This window comes from Ambystoma mexicanum, chromosome 9 (assembly GCF_040938575.1).
Source record: "Ambystoma mexicanum isolate Mex_15411 chromosome 9, UKY_AmexF1_1, whole genome shotgun sequence".
NCBI classification, from domain to species: Eukaryota; Metazoa; Chordata; class Amphibia; order Caudata; family Ambystomatidae; genus Ambystoma; species Ambystoma mexicanum.
Window position 1 is genome coordinate 620169795 of NC_090931.1, and position 10430 is coordinate 620180224.

At 41.6% G+C, this 10430-nt stretch overlaps 1 long non-coding RNA gene across 1 annotated transcript; it reads right to left on the minus strand.

The window, feature by feature from the left end:
• Window positions 1–3906: 3906 nt before the first annotated feature.
• LOC138489678 (uncharacterized) lies at window positions 3907–4630 on the minus strand. The gene is made up of 2 exons (XR_011274865.1): window positions 4598–4630; window positions 3907–4117 (listed from the first exon to the last, which is right to left on the minus strand). It is a non-coding gene; the product is annotated as an uncharacterized lncRNA (long non-coding RNA).
• Between the last annotated feature and the right edge of the window lie 5800 nt (window positions 4631–10430).

The following is a 10430-nucleotide window of genomic DNA, read 5'->3' on the forward strand; positions in this document are numbered from 1 at the left end:
AAAATGTCGACCATATTACATTTTTGGGAATAGACAAATTGCGCATGCCAAAAAGAGGAGGCAACAAGCAACTGCTACTCAGGAAAAGAGAAGTGTATAGGATAAATATTATGGAGACATGCAATTCAGGTCTGATTTGTAAATCTGAAATGAGTTATTACTTCTTATTGGCAAGGAAATTTAGCCACTGAACAATTGCATTTTGATACAACCTGTTTCACCTCTATTGTTGTCAACACAAAATCCAGCCTGAACATTTGGCACATTTAGAGTATAACTTTTTGCAATTATTATTGATTATTATGTGTACTGAAATTGTTTTTCTTTTTCATCACAATCGCCTTTTGAAAGTGTAATTTAAAATTTCAACAATTGTCATTCATGGTGCACCACAATTATTATGGGTGTTCAACTGTTTTTCCATTTTTTCAATGGGTACAATTTAAACTTTGGGAAACCGCTATGTCTCACTCTCAGTAACAAATATAGAATGATCCAATGCTCTAATTAATGCGGTCATCATGCCCAAGGTAAGATGGCTGATAACTGGAGCTAACGGGATGACGTGACCGCGTGCAGAAATGCAGTGACATCATCACACGTTCATGCTAAATAGTGGGCCATTTTGTTTCCCGCAAAGAAAAAAACATTGCTGAAGCAAAATAGAGCCTGGACAATCGTATCCACATTGTTTTTTTATAAGAATTGGTAAGTTCCACTGAATTCTGTAACTCTGCACTTTCCCACTTTTTTACTTTATTTTATTTTATTTTTTCCAATTTAAAGATACTGTTTAAACACTAAAACACAGCTGTCCTTCAACCCACAGGACAACAGTATCTGATGTAAGTAATTGAGCTATTCCACAATTGAATTTCAAAGCCTTCGCAAATAAGCAGGGAAGACGTTTTCCAGTAGCATAACATCTCAAGTGAGTATCTTTCAGCTTCAACTCAGTATCTACACATGTGTGAATTTCATTGTTTTTATTGTTTTCTTTATAAACACACACAATTTAGAACTTTTCATGTTTTTATTTATTTTTATCTAGAAACAATGTATTGAAAAGTCAAAGACTGTTCATCCTGATGAACCACTAAGATTAAAGTGGGGAAACACATGTCGAGGCCACAAGAACAAAGATACACCGTGATTTGAAAAACAATTCAATAAAATGCATTACTGTGAACAAAATTTAAACTTTCAAAAAATTCTTCTTATGTTGGCGTAAACTGGATTATCCAATCTTTAACAAATACTTTACCTCTAATATTGGGCAGTCACAATATTTGGAAATACTATTTGCAGAAAACCGGACTCTATATATCCAAGTAAACTATTAGGACTCACCAATGGCTGACTTAAGACTGCAAACACTTGTATGAACATATAAGGCTTGGGGTAGGCAATACATCGATCCCTTTTTCAAAGTCAATTTCATCTTGACAATCCTTTCCTTGAGGAGGCCGTTGAGTCTCTCACATACTCTGTTCGCTTCCGGGTGATAAGCAGAAGAAAACTCGTGCTTTATGTTTAATAGAAGCCCTAATTGCTCAAATTGCTCATTGACAAAATGTGGCCCATTATCGGATATTAGCACCTCACACACACCTCACCTTGGGAACACCTCACACACTAAAAGCCTCGCTGCACAAGTGTCACCACGGTGTGTACACAGACCCGCCTCAATCCACTTACAAAAGGGACACACCATCACTAAGAGATACCCATATCCAGTAGATGGCTGCAGTATATCGACATAGTCGATATGTCAATGCTGAAATGGACCATTCGGTCGAGGTGTTACTCCTCTAATCGTTTTCAGTGTATGCCCAGAAGTACATTTCTGACACACAATGCAGTTTACCATAAATAGTTCAACGTGTTTCAACAAATTAGGAATGAACCAGTCTTCTGCAATTATGGCAGCAAGACATTGGGCCTCATTACGACCCTGGTGTTAAGGGTTTAACGGCGCCGTAAAAGGTGTCGGCGCCGTTAAACCCTTAATGCCTGATTACGAGGTCCCTTTGCAGGACCCGACCTTAACGGATGGTTTTTCCAGCCATTAAAGTAGGGACCCGCAAAGGGACTTTGGTGCTAATAACGGTACTGCAATTTGCGGTACCGTTATTAGCGCCTTCCCCATTCCCATTGAGCCCTATGGGGCAAAAATGGGAATGGGGAAGGGCCATGGCGGCATGGGGAATTACCGCCCCACCAACCTCGGAATGGGGTGGAAATTCCCCATTCCGCCATGGCGGACACCGGCATGGACCATGGTGCTAATAGCAACCATGGTCCTCCGCCTGGGTCGTAATGAGGCCCATTCTCTAGATACATGCGTGGGGTAATGCAGCTGTTCAAGCACAATTTGTTATAAAGTTACTGGCATCACTGGCTTTCCAGTGCTGTCATGTTGCCATAAAGCTTCCATGGGGGATAAAGAACACCCCCTTCATTTCCATAATTCTTGCTCTTCCTGTGGCACACTTCCTTGAATCTCTATTAATTTGGTTATTAACTTATTAAACCCCTCTTGCACTAGCATTGTTGTAACAAAATTCTCTTTAATACTCTGAGTGTCAAAACTCGACATTTGTGGGGAATATGCAACCCTTTTGGCTTCTCCATCTGTGGCTTCATTCCAGCAAGAGATACAAATCTGTTTGTTTTGTATGCCATGTGCATTTAATGACCGCTATCGCCACTGGGAGTTATAGTGCCTTATTGAGCCTATCCAATAAGGATCCATGCTGCACTGGAGTGGCGTCTGTGTGGAGGTAGACCCTCCTTTTCCAACGTGACAATCCTGCATGTACAGTTGACGTCACATAGGCGGAGTCACTGTACACCGTCAATTCCTGTCTTTCATGTTTCTCAAGTGCAACAATACACGCTACTAATTCTGCTGCTTGTGCTGAAAAATGAGACGGTAGCCTTGCACTTGCCACTACTTCAAACTCTCCATTTAATCTATGTCTAATCACTGCAGCGCTTGAATGCCTTTCCCCACTAGTCAGATCAATTTACGAAGCACCATCAATAAAGAGAAACTCTCCTCCTGCTAAGGCATTCTCTTTCACACGGGGTATATCATCATAAAATTCAACATAATAAGCACAGTCATGTACATCATCACCTTCTTCTACTGGCTCACCTATGAACGTGGCAGGGTTCACTATTTTACATCTTACGATTTTAATTGGTGGGTTAGAAATCATTACCTCATAGGATGAAGCTCTTTGGGATGTCAATGTTCCCTTAAGTTTCTCTAAAATGGCAACTAGAGCATGCTCCACGTAAAGGGTCATAGAGCAGCCCATAACAATACTTGTGGACTACTCAATTGCAAATGCGGCGGCTGCCAAAGATTGTTCACAAGGGAAGTATCCTCTCATAACTGGCTCTAGAATCCCACTGTAATATGCCGAAGGCTTGTATCCCAATGTGGTTCTCTGTATAAGCACAGCAGTCATGACTGTCCCATTTGTCTGTGGAAACAAATACAATTCCTCAGCATAATCAGGAATTCCTAAAACAGGGGCTGTACAGATTGCTTTTTTCAACTCAAATTATTCCTCCATTTCTTTAGTCCTTTCTAGTTTTGTTTTAACAACTTGCACTTCCTTTAATGCTTGCAGAAGTGGCCTTGTATATGTGCTAAAATCAAACACCCACGCTCTAACATAGTTGCATAAACCTAAAAACTGTTGCATTTGTCTCACTGTGTTTGGTTTTGAGATTTTCATAATTGCCTCAGCTGTCACTTTCTCTCCTTCGTGTGAAATCAACTGACCTATGTATAACACCTCTTCTTGGCAGTATTGTAGCTTCTCTTTGTCTCCTTTATATCCCTTGCCACATAGGGCCTTCAAATATATGGATATAGATATATAACAGCAGTTTGTTAGTTGAGCATATAACAATTTATTTGGCAAAGAGGAAAACAAAATTTGCCAAAAGGCACATTCTGTTGTACAAAGTAATTCGTGACGTTTAACATATTAAAACAAATTGCGAAGAAGCAATAAATGATGGAGAGGTGATGCTGTCCAATTGTGGAGTGGCCGACGCGTTTCGAGGGTAACCTCTTCTTCATAAGGGCCCAATTGAACTGTTGACAACATTTCAAGGAGACAAAAAGTAAAATCTTTTATTTTATTTCCATAACAGTCAAGGACTGACTGACAAGCTGTACATAACTCGGGATGCTAGCGAGATGGTGAAGAGCAGAATACTGGAGATCTAGTATGGTGAAAAGAGTGAACTAACAGATCAAAGAGAAACACTCTATACTAATAGCTAAACACATAACAAAGGAGATGTATTGTGTGAGATCCACCTACATGGTGGGATCTAGAAAATGGCGTGATGAAGAGTCAGACAGATCGAGATAAGCCAAAAGCGGTAGTGGGTTCTAAATAGCAAGGACCACCCTTGAATAGTGAAAAAGCTGAGTCAATATGGGGAGCGTGTTTAAGAAAAAACCATACCCCTCCTGTGGACGGAGAAAGAATAACTCCAAAAGAGCGCTACTGAATAAAATAAATAATACTTAAAATAAACCGGAATTGGTTTTAAAGAATGCACTCACTCGAGTTGCGGGACGAGTAGCCAAGGCAACAGGAGGGGTATGGTTTTTTCTTAAACACGCTCCCCATATTGACTCAGCTTTTTCACTATTCAAGGGTGGTCCTTGCTATTTAGAACCCACTACCGCTTTTGGCTTATCTCGATCTGTCTGACTCTTCATCACGCCATTTTCTAGATCCCACCATGTAGGTGGATCTCACACAATACATCTCCTTTGTTATGTGTTTAGCTATTAGTATAGAGTGTTTCTCTTTGATCTGTTAGTTCACTCTTTTCACCATACTAGATCTCCAGTATTCTGCTCTTCACCATCTCGCTAGCATCCCGAGTTATGTACAGCTTGTCAGTCAGTCCTTGACTGTTATGGAAATAAAATAAAAGATTTTACTTTTTGTCTCCTTGAAATGTTGTCAACAGTTCAATTGGGCCCTTATGAAGAAGAGGTTACCCTCGAAACGCGTCGGCCACTCCACAATTGGACAGCATCACCTCTCCATCATTTATTGCTTCTTCGCAATTTGTTTTAATATGTTAAACGTCACGAATTACTTTGTACAACAGAATGTGCCTTTTGGCAAATTTTGTTTTCCTCTTTGCCAAATAAATTGTTATATGCTCAACTAACAAACTGCTGTTATATATCTATATCCATATATTTGAAGGCCCTATGTGGCATCAGTAAACAGTGTGCAGGGGACGGGAGGGCCCCACTTTTTGGGTCCTCTTCTATTTTCTCTTTTCTGATTTAGGCTTTGTGCCAAGGCCTTTTTTCCTCCCCCGCACCTTTAAATTCTTAAACCAGCTCTTCTGTACATATAATGATGATTTGAATTTCTATATCAATTGTTACCAGGTGTGCACCACTGTCAGCATTTTTGTTTCCTTTATATCCCTTGTCTGCTAGAATAGTCATCAACTGAACAGAATCCTGTCTGCACTCATCTTCTGTGGTGCTGCAAATCAAGATGTCATCTACATATTGTATCACTGCACTTTTGAGATCAATATTACCTATATCCATTTGTAAGATTCTGTTAAAGATCGATGTAGACTCACAGTACCCTTGAGGCAGCCTAGTATGTTTCATTCTTTTTTTTGTGAAATGTAAATGAAGTCAAGTCTTGTGAGTCCTTGTGCAACGGGATTGAAAATAATTAATTTTTCAATTCAATCCCCGTAAAATATCGGTCTTCCACCGGGATACTGCATAATATTGTTGCCAGATTAGGAACTAAAGGAAACTCTGCATCTACAATCTGGTTAAGAGGTCTCATATCCTGGATAAATCCCCACAACTCCCCTTTAGATTTCTTAATTGGATACATCATGGTATTAAACAATGATTCTGATGGCACCAGAATCCGCTGATTCATCAGCGCTGAAATAGTCTGAAATATACCTTCAACAGCTTCACAAGACCTTAGGTACTGTCTTGCTCCAGGTAAAACCGCTCCTGGCTTAAGCTTTTTTTTAACCTCTCCTATTCCCTTCAATAAACCTACATCATAAGGGCCTGTGGTCCATAAGCCACTTGCCGCCTTTTCAAGATCCTCCCGGTCTTTGCCACATTATTGCCATTCACAGTGGAACTTCCCTATTCTCTATTCTTATCCAGTATGTAATGCTCATGAAGAACACCACTTCATCATCACTTCGGTCTTCCCCGAACATATGATCATCAGTTATGTCAGTCAATCTGTACCCTTCCTCAAGAACTATCACTGTTCACCATGGTCTACACTCATTGTCTATTCCTTCAAGCATTGCCATTTCCTTTTGTACTATAGCTGCTTCCAACTCTATAGGAATATCCTGTCCACCTTACTCATCCATAGGTATTTGTGGTCTAAACAGAAACACATCAGGTATTCTCACAATCCTTCCCACCAGGCCAGGTAGCCATGTCAGTAAAATGCTCACTCCATATAGAAATATATCTGTATCTACCGGAACGCCTCGCAGAGCCACTTACCCTGTGAATGCCAGTATCAACTATTGCACATTTAAATAGTGTATTCCTGGAGTGGAGCGCACTATTCCTTGATCAGTAAATGAAATCATCATGTTAAGTTTTGTCATTAAATCTCTTCCCAAAATATTAACTGGTGTCTGTCGTGAATATAACAAGGGAACAGATATATCACATTCTCTTATGGAGACTGGTAATTTATCAGTAAAAGGAACCTGACTCATAGCTCCAGAGAACCCTTGAGCATTCATGACAATACCTGACATTGGATATTTTCCCTCTCGTATAAACAAACGAGTTACTCCAGTGTCTACAAGAAAAGAAAAGGATTTGCCTCCTACCGTCACATTGATCGGTTCCTCTTGGTGTCACAGATAGTACTGAATACATCAAGTCACCCTGTGAGCTGTCCTATTGTGGATACAGGCTCATCCCCCTGCCTGTGAAAGAATGTCCTTCTACCACAGTGACACCTCCTCTTCTGGGTGTCTGCATAGGGGCTTGTTGCGACTGTCCTTGTGGCGGATTCATTTGTACTTGTCCCTGTTGTGTTACCTGTTGTGCTCACAGCGCTTTTGTCTGATAAGATATGTGATCCTGGGCAAAGCCTTCTCTGGTCTGTGTGCTATATGATGGAGGGTAAGCTGTCCCCCCCTCTAGAGAACTGTCCATTCTGTACATTCCATCGGCTCCCACATACACGTGCAATATGTCCTGTCATTCCACAATTCCAACATACTGGAGGAACTCTCCTATTAGTCCCTCCTTGCTTATATCCTCCTAGAGATTTCTGGTTCTCATTCTGTGTACCTTGAAACCCATCTTGAATATTTTGAAATCTGCCTCCTCTTCCTCTATAACCCATTCCTCTGCCTCGTGGTGTAAACCCATAGCCACCTTGGGCCATCAGGTGCAGATTATTTGCCTGCGATGCACCCATTACTTCCAGAATTCCAAGTTCTTCTCCGCTTGTCAATACTGTCCCTTCTATGGCAAATTTTGACAATATTTTTGGAACTAATTTGGCTTCCTCGATCTTCCCAGTCTCATCTTTCTTCTTGTTTTCCTCTTGTAATATCCGACAGTGGTGTACTATCATCAGCTGTAACCTTCATCACTGAACAGGTTTCCCTCCTCACTTCGTGATTAAGGTACTGGGGATCGATCACCATTCCCCTGAGTTCCACAATCGCTACTTCGCCTTACCTCTTGATAGACCTTAGCAATCTTTTCTCCAATGCCCTCCGCATCAAATCTTTCTTCTTCTAACGCTACTCTAGATACTGCTGGCATTACTTCTTTTATCGGAATAATATCTTCCACTCTATTCCATTGTATTTCTGGGCTCTGCCTCATTTGCTCTTTACGAATGAGACTGCGTTGAGACCTTGCTGTCTTCTCTTCCTTTTCTATTTCTTCATCTACTTCCCTTGATTTTTTCCTCTCCTTTTCCTTCCCTTCTTTCCTCTTCATCCCTTCATCTCTGTAATCTTTTGTCCCTAAATCTTTGTGCTTCTTCCGCCCTTTACCTTCTATCCCTTTTTTCTATCGTTCTCTGTCTATTGTTGTACTTTCTTTGTTCTTCTGCCATTTCTTCTGTTTTCTCTTACTCCTCCGGATATATCTGCTCTCGTCGCTCCCTGCTTTTCCTTTTCTTCTCATCTTCTTTCAATCTCTTCTTTCGTTCTTTATCTTTTCTTTCTTGTTCATCCTTATCTTCTCTTTGCCTAACTTGCTCAATACTTTTCCCATCTATCTTGATTAATATCTATCCTCCCATCCATTCATTTTTGTACGAGTGCTATCTTGTCAGCCTTATCCTTCTCTCCTTTCCATCTCTTAATCTCCCTGTTTATTTCTGTTGACAAATTCGACCGCTCACTCTTTTCTTCCTTGTCTTGTAATGGTCTTATAAATCTCTTCCTTTCTCTTATTCTCCTTCGGACTATCGTCACTACTATAATCAAGGGGTTCATATATCGGATTACAGAGGATTAGAGGAAGTGGGGTCCACAACATGTTTGGGACACGCAGATATGAGCATTGGCATAAAGAGGGTGGGAACTGGAGAAGGCGCTATCCAGGCAGACCTGGCACAAAATGGAGGCTATGAAGCCCTTTTTTATTTAGCTGTTTTAACAACAGTGACAGTTTTTCTGTTCTGATATGAATTATATGACTTATTTTCCATAGTTTCCCTATAGTAGTATTGTGTGATATATTTCTGTGAATACAAGATTATGGGGGGGGCATTATGAGCATGCCGGTCTGGAAATAAAGTGCTCGTAACAAAGTGTACCGGCACCTTTTCCGGACCAGCATACTCCATGTCTGCCGGTAGGGGCTGTGAACCACTGGCAGGCCTGACTTGCCGGTAGTTCAGGCCCCTACCGGCAATACAATGCCAGAATCACTGGCAATGGTCGTACCGTTTACGGTGATTCCGGAAACCCATTCCCATGGAGTCCAATATGGGACCATCTGTAATATTCCGGTAATACCGAGATATCGGGCGGCGGAAATAGTAAACCGAGTTTGCCGGTAAGCCGCCGGTATTTCCAGCGGCTTACCGGCAAACTCATAATGACCCCCTATATGTTAAATACCTAAGACCCTGTTCATTTATTGCCATTGAATCTATGGGCTGTTCATTGACATACATGTGAAATCATCTGAGACGGCCATCTACATTCTCCAGACAGCCTTCAATGTTCAGCCTTGCTACCAAAAGGTGAAACTGTTGTTGGTGGTAGTGTGTAAACCTCTTCTTTGACCTTAGAGTGAGATGTGTGCATGCTGGAGCTTTAGGAAGACTACTTTTGAGCCTCCCAAAACCTCTCTAGGCGCTTGCCGACCAACCCCATGTCTCAGCCATAAGATCACCAGGACCTATGAAGGGGAGGTGCTTGAAATGCTTGGTGCCTTGCTGGACTGTCTGTTTGGTTGTATGACAGATATGCACATGTATATTTGTCCTCTCGTGTGATATAGAGAGCTATGGTTTAATCCCTCATGATTGGGCATTCTGTGTGATTTTCTCGCAGAGATTTCAACTAATCCTGTTTCAATGTTTTTTTACTGCATTTTACCGCACACAAATGCAGGGGGGACAACCCCACACATGCCCACCTTTCTACACACCTAACCCCAACCCCATCTAGTTTTGTGCAGTAAAATGCAGTACAAAACCTGCAGTGAAACGGGATTTGTTGCAACTGGCCTGCGATCAACGGGGGCGTTTCCTGAGTGAGTGCCATCCCAGAGAACAGGTAAACGGACATTGTTCCTTCTTGGTGGTTGGGATGTCACAATTTTAGGAAACCCCCGCCCCCCTTTATTTTGTTTTAATCTTTTCTGTTCCTGTTTTCAGTAAAGGCAGTGCTGCTATGGGTAAGAGTCATCTCCCTCCGAAAAGGCTAAAATGGAGGCTGGGTAATTGCTTCTATAACAACTGCACCCAGATCCACCGTTAACAACATGAGAGCACAGCAGAGCCATTGAAAGTCTGTATTACACCCAAGGCAAGGTGCTGTTTTGCTGCCACCTCTCCCTAATAATGGGGCCAGTTCTGTTGCGTTTATGGGCATTATTGCATAGCTTTGTGCCCTCCTGCGGATGGTACTCCATGCAGCTACTTAAAAAATTGACTTATTGTACAACCAGACATGGGTCAGAGGGTGGCCAGGAAATTGATAATTGCCTGATGCACACGGAGCTCTAGGTGAAATTGAACTCTCTCTGTCTCTGTCTGGAAGATTCATGATTTGCTGTTGGGCACAGACAGAGCAGCCCTAGCAGTGACAGCCCAGAGGTCCCTCTTTAATTTTCTGCAATTCCCAACCTCCTCCTGTTTTCTACCTTCAGG